This window comes from Ursus maritimus, unplaced genomic scaffold (genome assembly GCF_017311325.1).
Source record: "Ursus maritimus isolate PB19 unplaced genomic scaffold, ASM1731132v1 scaffold_1, whole genome shotgun sequence".
Classification (NCBI taxonomy): domain Eukaryota; kingdom Metazoa; phylum Chordata; class Mammalia; order Carnivora; family Ursidae; genus Ursus; species Ursus maritimus.
This window is the reverse complement of record NW_024423343.1, coordinates 70,975,851-70,990,270: the sequence shown is the minus strand read 5'-3', so window position 1 is coordinate 70,990,270 and position 14,420 is coordinate 70,975,851. Positions and strand designations below refer to the sequence as shown.

The following is a 14,420-nucleotide window of genomic DNA, read 5'->3' as shown; positions in this document are numbered from 1 at the left end:
CCCCCCCCCCCCCCGCCGTATCTTCTTCCTCCCCTAACTGTAGCTAAAACTCAGAACCGAGTCCAGCCGGCCTAGTTAGAATCCAGGCCCTGCAATCTGCTGTCTTTACAGCCTTGGGGGCATCACTTAATGGGACTCATTTCCTTGAGCTGCAGAATTGAGATTAAAAAAAAAAAAAAAGTTGTGCGTGCCTCATAGTTATTGTAAGGATTAAAAGAGTGAATATACGTAAAGGACTCAGAACACAACCTGACGTATATGCACCATGAAAACGTAAGCCATTACTGCTGATGCCGTTGTTACCATTACAACCATTATCTGAACTTCTGGGATACTCATTTCCTTCCTTTTCTTAATAGTTCTTGACTTTTAACAACTAAAAACTGTAGTTACTTTGGCTCGTCTTTGAATTCCGTTCTTTTCTCACTCTGGAAGACAAAACAGAAGGCATAGGGGAGTGTGCTGCTGAATCAGCTCTGAAGTCTGTCAAAACTTCTTTACCTCAAGAAGAAATAAGATATGACTTGTGAGACTCACCACAGACTGCCATCTAGCTCTGCCCCACGGCACAACTGAAAACCAACGGTAAAAGCAAGGATCCCTTCATCAGTAGGGTTTATTGATAGACTCAAGAGAAAACTTGATACCAACTTGGCAGATTCCATCTTTCAAGGGTTATCTAGGGAGGAGAAAACTGAATGCAAGTCACCACCAACCAACCAGCCAATGACACCTTTAATTTAATATATGGTGATATTCTTTGTCAATACGGATGCATATACGAACAGCTGTCAAAAACACTATGGAGTCATTTATACCATAAACTCTAAAAACAAAAACCAAAGAGTCACATCTGGAACTCACCCAAGTCCTTTAGGATGTAAAATTAACACAGCGCTGGTCTGACATTTAGAAAAAGACAAGGTGCCACAACAGTGTAAACATGCCACATTAAAGGCCATTCAATACCTAATATTAATCACTGAGGAGCCCTATTTCCTCAGAACAGTATCTCTAGTTTGCCATCTAAATAAAAATGATACTAGGAAAGGCCACATACTTTTTTTTTTTTTAAATGCCTATCATAAAAGTTTTATATAAAGGAAATGGTTTGCCCAGAACCTTAGTTTGCCATCTTGAGTCACAAGAGAGAAGAGACCATGTTTGAGACAGCATGGCCACAGGCCCCTTGGTGTGGCCTGGAAGTGGTCTGGGAGCGAGGGGTCTGCAGCCAGGATCCTTGAGACCACTACAATCCACGTGGAGTTTCCGAAAGGGAAACACAGGTTGCACCTAAAATCGGATCTGCGTCTCCTAGCCCTGGCAGAGTCTCTGACACAGGGCTTGCACCCAAGGGACTGTGACTGTCTCTCTTCTGCCACAGAGCCTTCAGGGTGCCACACCCCCCCACCACCACCAGCATTCTGGCTAGTCTAGAGAACTCCCCCCACTCAAATATCTGTTCCCTCCCTGTCACACACCAGAAATCAAAAAGTCAAAGTAACTTAGATTGTAAACTCACAGGAAACAGAAACCATACAAGGTCGTTGGATCACCTCTCTTTTGAATTTCCAGAACTGTTCTTCTACACCACTCAAATAGCATTTCTTTCTTTCCCTTCTCTGGTGACAGTCAGGGCTTACCTGGCCTCAAGCCTTGAGACAGCAAGTTCCTAAAGTGAGGTCTCCTGCATGCGGCCTTGCCTGCCTGGCCCAGGGTCTCTCTTTATCAGAGAATGGGCTCAGCACACAGAGAATGAATGTGACTAAACCAAGCCTTTGCCACTCACCAAAATGAGATACATTGGGGGGAAGAATTTTTTTTTGCTACTAATTTTGAGGATGGAAATTCAAAGCTGTCTGGGGGGGAAACTACAGCATTACCTCAGTGACAAGTGACGATTCTCTTGGTTCTTCAGCAGAACTATCCAACTTTAAGGCTCGTAACCCTTGGATACACTTTATATAAATTAACAAATTCTATTATCGAAAACTCAAACTAACCCAGACAAATTGGCTTAGAAACTACCAGCCAACTTCTTTCTGTGAGTAACCATTAAGTTTTAATCAGATGTGGTTCAATTTCTGGAACAGCGAGCATTAAGAAGGGCTCATCAAGGAAAATGGGCAAAAGTGGGGGCAGCAGGAGGAGGAGGAGGAGGAGAAGGAGGAGGGAGAGAACAAAAGAACCGCCCCCGAAGCCAGTCATGTAACACAGACTCTTGACTGAATACTTCTGCCCCTCTTTGCAGCTGTTGTCTCCTGCAGTTGGCACAAAGCACTGCCAGTCTGGGACCGGCTTCCAGTGAGGACAGCATTGTTTTATTGGCTACTTAGGCAGTGCACACACCATTAATGGAGTTTTTATCTCTCCATTTTCCTGTCAGTACAGAACCAGCCAGTCTGACTCTGTTATTATCATTAAGAAAGCTTTTTTTCTCCCCCCCTCCCCACACACATCTTTAATCCAAACAACATCTGGGAACTTCAGCCTCTATCATATAAAAGGGAAACAGATTTAGAGGTGGGGGGGGAGACAGTTCCATCCACACTGAACGACAACCAAATTCCAACAGCCAAACTTATCTAGAGCCACTCAATATCTCTAAAATGCTGTTCACTTCAAAAAGGCAAGGTATTTCCCACCGCATGGCTTTAAACCTTCTCTGGACCTTTGCTACATGAAAATCATGCCTTTTTGCCACGTAGCTTGAAAAGAAAAGAAAAGAAAAGAAAAGAAAAGAAAAGAAAAGAAAAGAAAAGAAAAGAAAAGAAAAGAGGAAGGAAAGGAAAGGAAAGGAAAGGAAAGGAAAGAGAAAGAAAGAAAGAAAGAAAGAAAGAAAGGAAGAAAGAAAGAAAAAAAATTTACTACTGCTTTCTTGGGTGGCAAGTTCTGTTGTGAAATCAAAGTCAGGAATAATATTTAAAAGATGATTTTTAGAAGACTGTATTTTTTTTCAAAAAGGAAAAAATAAAGACCCTTTATGACACATAACAAGCAAGTACATCTCCAGTGTACAAACTAATAGGAAAAAACCTGGCGCCATTAAACCCAGAAAATATGGCCTCCTGTAACAGACAGCTGTCTCCTCTGTAGTTTAAGTGTGCTTTTTGCTTAGATCACTCCGTGAGTCATGGAATCAATACAGGAAAATGCACACAGCCAGCCTCACGGCTGATTCCCACAGCAGAGCAGGTTCGAGCCACACAGCTCCCCTGTCCCAGTCCTGTCTCCAGCACATGCACTGGGGGGGAAATGTACACCCGCTTTCTACTTGACGCTGGAACATTCCTCACGGGGTCCTCAGTGCTGGTCTTTTCATCGAATTCCTTCTATATAAGTAGAAACTAAAAGTTACAGACCTCAAATATGCAGTTGTCAAGCAATCCCTCGTGCTCTGCACCCCAGTCCTTCCCGAGTTTTCTACAATGCACCAACAGCAATCTATACTTAGGTACTTAGGTTAAAAGGGATTTACTTCCACAGAAATGCTCATCACCCGACAGAAGACACAAGCAGAACGGAACATTTAGGAAAAGCCAAAATTTGAGAGTCAGCAACGGTTAATAGTTTATTTTTAATTTATCTTTTTGTTCCATTCAGCAAAAACGGGGGGAAATCACTAACTGTCTGTGCCATGGGCTGTTGCTCACTGGAAGCTTTGCCTTAGAGCCCCTCGCAGTCTGCTGTTAATGATGGTCTCCGTAACCTGAGCCTCCCACAGTGGGAGACTTGAGTAAGCACTGGCCTCTCTCTGCTCTCGCCTTTCCATTGTCCCACCCCGCAGGGCCAGCTGTTTCTGACAGCCAAATTGCTGCGTGCTAAGCAATGAATGCTGTCAGAGAAGGAATTTTCATTTCTATAATGCATAGGCCTCCGTGGACAAATTATACAGCTTATGGTGCTGGCTGCAGGATGCTGCTCCAGGCTTGAAGTGCTGCCAAAATGCAGCCTTTCCTCCCCTCTCCCCAGCCCCTAGCTGACGAGACAGTCACTCAAAATGCATCTGAACGGCCGGCCAGAGAGAAACAGAACACGTGCTTTCAGGGACAAACAAAACATATGTCAAGAATAGCTGTCCAGCTACAATCTTTGATGTAACGGCATACGGTGCAAGCTAACCGAGCTAATGTCACACCATAGAGCCACCTAGCATGGCATCCATTAAGACCTACAGTAATTTGATCCCCTGCAGTGAGCATCCCTGGGGCATCAGCAGAATCACTGGCCCTCCGCTTCTAAGGGAGGCCAGACTTACCTAGAAAACACACCAAGGACTTACCGCTTCCTGAAAACCAAGGGGGTAACCATCAAGCAACCATCCAGGAGGTCCCAAAACAATACTCCTTCCTGGTAACAAAGGTTCCTGATACGTGATTTATAGAATTATTTTGTAGGAACTGTGTGCCTCCCCAACACCACCCCCACTTCCAACAACAACCCCTGACTTGGGTTGGGGCTAGGCCCCTTCCTTTTCGTATTGAATGTTACCAATCAACACACAGCATTCCATTGTGGGGTGGGATGTGACCTAGGCTGGTCCAATCAGAGTGAATCTTGGGATTTTGCCAGAACTGCTAGAAAAAAGTTTGCTTTTCTCATTTTACTCGAACCTGGGAGAATATGCCATAGCCATTTGACCACCACGAAGGGAAAACCTGACTGAGATTGGAGCCGGCAAAGAAAGAAGAATTAGGAAGAAAACAACAGGGTCCCAGGGACACCTGCTTGAGTCCTGGGTCACCCTGGATCTAAAACCTGCCCTCCTCTAGACTCCCCAGTACAGCAACCATCAGATTCTCATCTTACTGAGGCTAGTCTGGGTTTTGTCACTTTGCAAATGCAAATTAACAGATGAACCATCATTCCATCCTAAGAACACCCACCGGTTAACACAAACACATATGTTATACCTTACCATGTAAGCAAGAAAAAGTTTTTGTATTTTTGGTTGTTTCCTGTGAGAACTTACTCTTTCACTTTCCCCTTCTAGTTCTTATACCTTAACGGGAGCTAAAATCTGCAAAGCATCACCTGATTTTGCCCCTTCTGCAGGGTGAGCCTAAATCTCCAACGTGAATTCAAAGAGAGATGAGAAAGTTAAATTCATGACCTGCATTTTCTTTTGGGGTCACAGATCTTAACATGACCCGGCCTGTGTGGCCCAGAGAAAGTGGACTCTGGTTAGCAAGTGTTCAATGAAGCCAACTCTGAGAAACGCCAGGAAATCATCATAACCCTGACCAGGGGAGGGAGGGGGACACCTGCTCTTCTGTTAGGGGTTCAGGTCAGCCAAAGCACCTGCAGGCTGCAAGCCGCCAAGGCCATCACGCGCACCACATCCTGCAGCCGCCTGCTTTATCATTAACTACTGTCTGGCCAACAAGGGCAGGGTTCGGTTCAAGAACACCGGGAACTTTAAGGCAGGAGGCATATCCAGAACCACGGTGGGCTCACAGCCACTCACTACAACTATAAATATCCTCCTGGCTGCCGGCCCAACAGCAACCACAATTCCTGCTCCCTTGTTGGTAATAGAACTGCAGGCCTCCCCCCGCCCGCCCCAGAAATTCAGCACAACCAGGAATGGCAAAAATTATGAAATGTGCGCATGAGCTTACTCAATCCCCTGGCAAGCCTTGTATCCCCCCCTCCTCTCATCCATACCTGGCTTCTGAGCCCCAAGATCAAAATGAGGAGACTTTAAAGTTGAACTCATATGAATAAGATCTCCGTTTGGTGCTTAGGAAACACTGGAGGACACAGGGTCAACATTTCGAAAGAAAGGAGAGAGGGAGGAAGGGAAAAAGATCAACCCACTCTCAACCCCTCTGCATCATGACGATCATTATTAGGTTTGGATCCCAGACCCTGAGAGTCATTCTTTTATTAGCAGAAATGAAGGAGCAGGGTGCCCTGACTCCTCACCCACAGGGAGCAGAAAGCAGTGCAAGAAGCCCACTAAAACTGCTTAGACAGGGAAATCATGTAAATAAATGACGCACTTGTCTAGCTCCTTCTCAAGGACAATTAAAAAAAAAAATCTCAAGACGGACTTAGGCTCAATGGTTGAAGATCCACTCCAAACCTGAATCAGCGTTCTCCCTAGTACTTTAAGAGGGGTCAGTCTAGGGAATTATCTTTTATTACAGACATTGTGGAAACATAGAAACCACAATGATCCAAACATTGAGGAAGATCCTGGATAAGATCTTTTGTACCATTTCATCTCCAGCACCTGGCACACTGGAGAACGGGCATCTCCACATGCCATGCGCCCAGCATGGATGGATCTCTCTTCCAAACAACTTCCTGACCCTTAGGAAAGGCCAGTCCAGGAAAAAACCAGCAGAGAGTACAGACGGTATTTTGAACCCTTCCAAGTTCACTGCCTTTCCTGCCCGTGGTCATTCATGCACTGGACCAATCTGTCCTGAGCACCTATAAGGAGCCACACACTATTTTAAATTCTGGAGGTATACGAGCAAATGTGACCAAGTTTCTACCCTCGTGCAAGTTACATTCAGACAGAAAACGCCACATGGAAGTTCTTTCGTGCATCGAACCTCGTGTCTTCTGCTATACGGACCTAAATCTGAGAGATTCCCTCCATTATAAGAACACATGCCCCTAAATACAAGGAATTCTTCAACTCATGAACCAATTAACTCTGGAAAAAGTCTCCCACATCCAGTCACAAAACCAAAGTCCAGCATCAGATGATGGCCCAATATACTCAAGTTCTACCACTTTGTGCCCCTTCCTTCTTTTTCCCCTGAAATGATCTAATATACAGAGGGGCTTAAGGAAAGTCATTTTAATCCAAAATGTTGCCTCTGGGCCAGGGTCTGCTCCGAGGCTCATCTACTATGGTTTCTTTTTTCAACCTGAAAACCAGCGAGGCATGTATGAATCGAAGCTTCCCTAGTACGAAGAACAACGTATTTAATCACATCTCTTATATAAGCCAAGTGATACAGAATAAAGCTCTCAGACTTTAACAGTCACAAAATCACTCTTAAAAATATGAATTTAACACTCCTTGAACCATACTCTACAGTCTACCCTCCCATTGATTTTGGAGGCAGAGGCCTTGAACTAATGAGAAGTATAGTTTTGTAAAGCTAGCACGATACATGCCTCCACTGAGTAACAGTAAGTGTATTTTTATTCCTGCCATTTTTCTGTCTTTCTACAAACAAACCAAATAAATAACCATACAGCCAGATTATAAGGACTGACATATTCAACACAGCATTACCCAACACACACTGGTCTGTTTCCTAGATCCTACAAGTTAGGATCTTACCGCGGGTGACTTGAAAATATTCCTTAATAACATGAGAATCCCAGTTCTCCCTGCAAAGTGAATAATAATAGCAGCCACGACTTTGGGGACATTTCTCAGGTACCAGACAGGGCTATGAGATTTGTATGTACATTGTCACACCAAGATGGACAACGATGCAATAGGAACTATGATCTCCATTTTATAGATGACAAAACTAAAGCTCGAAGAGGCTAAGTAACTTCCCTAAAGCTGCAAAGTGGCAGAATGAAATTCGAACCCACACTTGCCTGAAACCATCAGCCATTCTTACCCCTTCCATTAAAGTCTCTGCGTCATGTAGGTGGGGGGGAGGGGGGCGCCTGGGTGGCTCGGTCTGTTAAGCAACCGACTCCTGACTTCAGCTCAGGTCATGATCTCAGGGTCAGGAGATGGAACCCTGGCCTGGGCTCTGTGCTCAGCATGGAGTCTGCTTGTCCCTCTCCCTCTGTCCCTCTCCCCCGACCCCCAGCCCCGTGCATGGGTACACTCTCTGTCTCTCTCTCTTCCTCACCTAAATAAATAAATAAAATCTTTTTTCAAAAAGAGTCTCTCCATCATGGGAGAGGATTAGCACGTACCTTATGGAGCAACCTTGCCACAGACTGCTGTCACCATAAGCAATGGTTCCATGTCACAGACTCGACCAGTGATATGAGGATTCATGGATCTAATAAAACTCCAGATGAAGATATCATAACCTTGAAAATACCAGAAAGGCTGAAAATCAGTCACCTTCAAATCCTTAGTACAAAAAACACCAGGGTACCACTGAAACTTTAACAGGGCTAGACTGCCAGCATCCATTCAAAGTAAGACTGAGACTGAAGAAAAAAAAGGTATTATCAGATAACCTTGAAATTAAGCCAAACGAAGAAAAGAAAACAGTTGGGAAGGCAGCTGTGCTTACAGGGCAGGCCAAGGAGAATGAGCCCGTAGGGCGGAGGACACTGGGAAGTTGGCTCTGCAGGGAAAGCAGGGCTGGGGGTGGGGGGCTCCACTGTGCTGAGAGAGATCGAGTTTGGGTGCCTACCAGAACTATCTTCTAACTCTGGAGAACCCACTGGAAACAATTCCCGGGAAGCCGAAGACTTCCAAGAGACCAGGTAAGACAAATTCCAGACAGTGACAGATCTGCCGAGCGGCCTCAAAGCTTTACCCGGCAGAGCTCCAAACCCATTGTCCCCGCCAGGCCCACCCTGCCCTGCCCTGCCCTGCCCTGCAGAGGCTTCTCCGCTCTGTTTCAGAGCTGCCCCCTCCCGACCACTCACTTAGGATTTCTGAGAAACAGAAAGCTCCCCCAAAAAAGAATACCAGAAATAAACAAAAAACTTGCACTGAGAAAGATCACTTGTTATATTCCAGAAGAGCACCCTGACATTCACCATGCCAGGATTTTCACATGCCACCTTTGGTTTTCTTCAAAACAAAACAAAACAAAATTTTATCATTTGTTAGCTCCCTACCAGGAGCTAAGGGTTGCATAGCAAAAGAAACCTTCTTGCCTTCCAGGGCAGGAAGTATCCCTTAAAGCACAAAATAACAGGACAGAGATGAGGAGTTCCGAGTCTGTAGTTATGCCACTGATGTCAAGAGGTCAAAGAAATAAACCAGGACTGTGAGCTGAGATGTGCAGTGGGTTGAACCGTGGCCCCCCAAAAGATATATCCACATCCTGATTCCTAAAACTTGTGACTGTGACTTTATTTGGAAAAAGGGTCTTTGCAGATATAACTAAATTAAGTATCTTGAGAGGAGACGGTTCTAGATGACTGGGGTGGGTCCTAACTTCAACGACAAGCGTCCTTATAAGAGGCGCAGAGAGTCACGGGGAGAGGAGGAGAAGGCCATGTGCAGACGGAGCAGAGGCTGGAGCTCTGTCGCCACAGACCAAGAAAGGCCTGGCGCGCCCGAAAGCAGAGGCAGGGACGGATCCCCACCCCGGGCCGTCAGAGAAGCGCAGCCAGGCCCGACACGCTGATTTCAGACTTCTGGTCTCCACAATCGTGTAGGAATGAGATTCTGGAGCTTTAAGCCACCGAGTTGGTGGCAATCTGTTACGGGTGCCCTGAGAAACTACCAAGAGGGTGAGGAAAACACTGCTCAGGGGGCAGGCCTCGCAGGGATGGTCCGGGCAGCGCAGGCAGGCGGACGAGGCCGTGCAGGCCGAGGGCCAGCGGTGGCGGGCGCACAACGAGGAGACGCACATCGCCGCACTGGAGATCGGAGAGTGAAGCCCGAACGCAGAACGGGCAGCCCACGGCGACTGCAGCGTCGATCTAGGTCAGGTTAATTGTAGTGGTTAACAGGGGCGTCACCAAAGACGTCTGAGCGAGGGAATCAAACGTGCAATGTAGTGTTCAAGGAAAACTAATTTAATGTGAAAAAGGAGCATGAACTAAAAGCAAATAACCAAAAGATCTTCCTGTGGTGAAGAAAGATTCTTTGAAGAACAGAAACCAAGGATCCACATCCTAATCCCCAGAATCTGGGAACGTGACCTCATATGACAAAGGAACTCTGCGGATGGGATTAAACTAAAGATCTTGAGATGGGGAGATTATCCCGGATGATCCGGCTGGCCTTAAATGTCATCACAGGTGTCCCTTTAAGAGGAAGGCAGGGGAAGCTCACCTACAGAGAGAGAACAGTGGGACAATGGAAACAGAATGAAGGGATGGGCTGGGAAGACAGAGGAAGGGAGCCACGAGCCAAAGGAAACAGACTCTCCTCTCAGAGCCTCCAGAACTGCAAGAGGATACATTCGAGCTGTTTCAAGATACTGCGTTTGTCATGATTTGTTACAGTGGCAATAGCAAACCAAGTTTTATGTTTTCTCCTCTGAAATTCAGATAAACCTTTCTTACCCTGAACTCCTCCAGAAATGATTCTTCCTTGCTCTTCCCCTTGGCTCACCTATGCTGGTCCTGTTTCATTCTTCCAAAATTCACAATTAACATCCTCTATTTTAACACGTCCTAACTCAGTTGCTTTAGGCCTTTGTCCACTTCGAAATTCCACATTATTACCTATATATGCCATGTGACTCCAAAGTTGGAGAGGATCTACTAATTTACTCACACACCCACCTTGTTCCAGAAAAGATTTAAGAATAAACTCTTTCTGGGGCACCTGGGTGGCACAGTCAGTTGGGCTTGCAACTCTTGATTTCGGCTCAGGTCCTGATCTTGGGGTTATGGGATCAAGCCCCACATCGAGCTCCGTGCTCAGCACAGAATCTGCTTGAGATTCTCAACCTCTCCCTCTGCCCCTCCTCGACCCGCATATGTGGGCTTGCTCTCTCTCTCTCTCTCTCTCTCTCTGGAATAAATACATATCTTTCCTTCTGGGATGATGAAAATGTTTTATATCTTCATCTGCATGATGCCTTACATGGATAAAATCAGATGTCAAAATTCACTGAGCTGTTTGCTTAGGATTGGGTATATTTTACTGTATGTGTGCTGTACCTCAATAAAAACATAAAGAGGAAAAAGAATGATCTGATTTTACCTCTTCTCCTCTTGAAGACAAGAAGAGTAGGCTCAAAGTCTCCAAAAGAGAAGACAGAAAGCAACATGTCACACTGAGACAGTGAGGTTTATTATAAAGAGGCTGGATAAGTGAAGAAAAGATTGAGCATAAAGGATGGTGAATACATGGTCCTCAGAAGAGATAAGCCCTTAGGGAAAAAAATATCGGGGGCATCTGGGTGGCTCAGTAAGTTAAGCGACTCTTGATCTCTGCTCAGGTCCTGATCTCAGGGTCCTGAAAGAGAGCCCGCCTCAGGCTCCGTGCCCAGCGGGGAGTCTGCTTGAGATCCTTTCTCCCTCTGCCCCTCCTCCAGCTTATGCGCTCCTGCATGCCCATGCTCTCTCAAATAAATAAATCTTGTTTAAAAAAGATGATTAAAAAATATCAAAAGCAATAAACTTAAAAAAGGAAGGAAGGAAAGAAGGGAGGGTGGGATGGAGAGGGAGGGAGGGAAGAAGGAAGGGAGGGAAGGAAACTAGAATACCAAGAGTTTAGAAGGCAATTGAATAGGAGATTGTCCTTCAAGGTTTTTGACCCCCAACAAGTAATAAAAAATATCTTACATTTCAACTCATTACATATATACATATGTAAAACTGAAACAAAAATTTCATGAGGCAATTCTTCCTCTTGCAATGCATGAATTTTTATTCAAACTTTTATTTCCTTTTATTTCTAATGCCGGGTGTGACTCACTAAATTGATCCAGTAATAGATCCCAACCCACAGTTTGCAAAAACAGTAAGGCATGCCTAGCAGGGACTGAACTGGACAGGAAGAAGATACTATCAAAAAGCTACTCTCGGGGCGCCTGGGTGGCTCAGTCGTTAAGCGTCTGCCTTCAGCTCAGGGCGTGATCCCGGCGTTCTGGGATCGAGCCCCACATCAGGCTCCTCCACTAGGAGCCTGCGTCTTCCTCTCCCACTCCCCCTGCTTGTGTTCCCTCTCTCGCTGGCTGTCTCTATCTCTGTCGAATAAATAAATAAAATCTTTAAAAAAAAAAAAAAGCTACTCTCTTCTAATGTTATGCTTAGGGGAGAAAAGTTCAGATGTTTTACTTTTCAACAGAAAGCCAGTAAAAAAAAAAAAAAAAAAATCTTTGAAACAATGTGTATTAAAAGGAAACAATCTGTATCAAAAGCAAAGTTTTTAATTTTCTCATTAAAATTTTCAACTTAACCACCGCCAAATCCCAGCCCATCTGGGTCCCAAATCTGAGACTCAGTTTGATACTGAATGTTCAATTCAAGGAACGTATCTGCTAGAAGATATGCAAAGGTAAACAAGATATGGTCCTTACCTTCAAAGAGTTTATAATCTACCAATAAAGAAAAAATAATAATAAAGCACTAAGGGACAGAGAAACTGATTTTAGCCAGAGAATGGGATATGGCAAAGGCTGCATGGTAAAAGAAATGGCATTTGAACTGGGGAGGGAAGAGAGAGTGGAGGCGGGAGGAAGGGATGGGGGAGAGGAGCTGACAGAATTACACACAGTACAGAGGAAGCTGGCTAAAAGTAGGCTGCTGTTGATTGAAAACGTGGCCCTAAAATTCATTGGCTCTCTTCCCATCAAGGTGTAGGATCTATATCCCCTCCCCTCGAATCTGGGTTACGTGACAGTTTGACCAATAGAATATGGTAGAAGTGACACTGTAACAGTTTCCAAGAACAAGCCTCAAGAAACTAGAGGCTTCCATTTCCTGTTTCCTTGTGACAACTGCCCTTGGAACTCAGCCGCCATGCTCTGAGGAAGCTTGGAGAGACCACATGTAGGTGTTTTAGCTGACAGACAGCATCACCTACCAGACATGTGAGTGAATGAGACTTGAGGTGATTACAGCCCCCAACCTTCAAATATTCTCAACTAAGGCCCCGGACACCGTAAAACAGAGGCAAGCTGTCTTTGCTGTGCGCTTTCCCAATCCTGATTCACTATGATCATAAAAGAATGGTTGTAATTTTATGCCACTACTCTTGGGATGGTTTATTGTGCGGCAATAGACAGACTGGAATAGTACAGCCAAGAGTATAAGAGGACACAGTAGAAGATAACCATGGGAAAGAGTCTGAAGGAAGATGCCACATACCTTAAAAGTCAACCTAAGCAGCTTAAAATGTCTTCTATATGAAATGGTAAGTAGTTGACCAGTTAAAGATCAAGGAAATTATATGAAGCTATAATTAGAAAGATTACCTTAGCCGCTGCATATAGAAGGGATTTCCAGCAAGCTCAGAGAAACACTTGAGGTAGTTAGAACAATCCTGAGTGTAGATCTCATAAGTGTCCCCATTTTATAAAGGAAGTACTTGAGGGAAAGATAATCTAAAATACTCTGATATCTAATCCAGTAGCAAATCCCATTGGCTCTATCTTCAAAGCATATCCTGATTCCAATCAACCTCTTCTCTTACTTCCAAGCCTGGTCCAAGCAAGCCATCACTCTCTCTCATTGAGACCAGTGCCGATCCTACTGAATTTACCATCAGGAATGGATCAATACTGATATAAAACATCCTGTGCAATGAGTTGGGTCCACTGATCACATGTCAGTCATGGCAACATCAAATTGCTTTAATAGTTGCTAAACACTTAATCATACTTTCTGAACCTAACACAGTACAGAACAGGAACAGGTAGTTTTGGGAACAAGAACTATGGATTATTGAGTCCAAATTCCCTAACAGACATCAACCTTTGGGATCTGAGAACAAGAAACTGAGATTCCTCAGAATTCTTGAAATCACAAATTATTTTTAAAACATTTCCAACATTCTTCACTCTTTACTACTATGAATACCTTTTAAAAATTGTTTAATAAATAATGTTAAGTTTAGGAGTATTTACTAAAACTGAAGCATATAAGAACACTCAAACACTGGGAAATGACAACAAATACATAGTATTTGAATAGGTTAGTAACACTATGCAGAATCACATGTCAAAATTACCAATTTAAGGATTTATTTTGCTTCCAAAACTTATTATCACTACCCACAGGGTTTTACTTAAAAAAAAATACTCTACACAAAAATTTATTAATATTTATTTGCAAAATGACTCACTGTTAGCAACCAGCAGGGCCACAAATATACCATACATGGATAACCTGGCAATAGCAACAGGCAAGTCTGACTGGTTAAATCTTGGCCCCTTCTCTCCTTGGTGCTCTTCTTTTGATTCCCAGAATAGTCAACCTTAACCTTCTACTCCATGTGTCAGTGTTTCCTGCTCTGGCTTTCAGCATGAAGTCAGAAGATCCTGTAGGGCCAATAACTTCTCTATGTAAACTGTGGCTAGTAACCACCTTATTGGACAATGCAAGTAGTAAGACTCTTAGACAACAAATGAGCAAAGGGAAAAAGAGAGAGAGGGGCAAAACAAGAAACAGACTCTTAACTGCAGAAAACACACTGATGGTTCCCAGAGGGGCGGTGGGTGGGGGGATGGGTGAAATAGGTGATGGGGATTAAGGAGTGCACTTGTCTCAATGGGCACGAGGTGATGTACAGAAGTGTGGAATCACTATATCATACACCTGAAACTACTGTAACACTG

The 14,420-nt window shown here is 44.4% G+C and overlaps 1 protein-coding gene across 2 annotated transcripts in view; it reads right to left on the bottom strand.

Moving 5' to 3' along the window:
* Positions 1-8,013, bottom strand: part of ACVR1 (activin A receptor type 1) — a 100,386-nt gene extending 92,373 nt beyond the window's left edge. The window contains exon 1 of one of the 2 annotated variants that reach the window (XM_008687000.2): positions 7,909-8,013. The gene's annotated coding sequence lies outside the window, so the exon portion shown is untranslated. The remainder of the gene's footprint in view (positions 1-7,908) is intronic. The other variant, XM_008686999.2, reaches the window with a different exon arrangement.
* Positions 8,014-14,420: the final 6,407 nt, after the last annotated feature.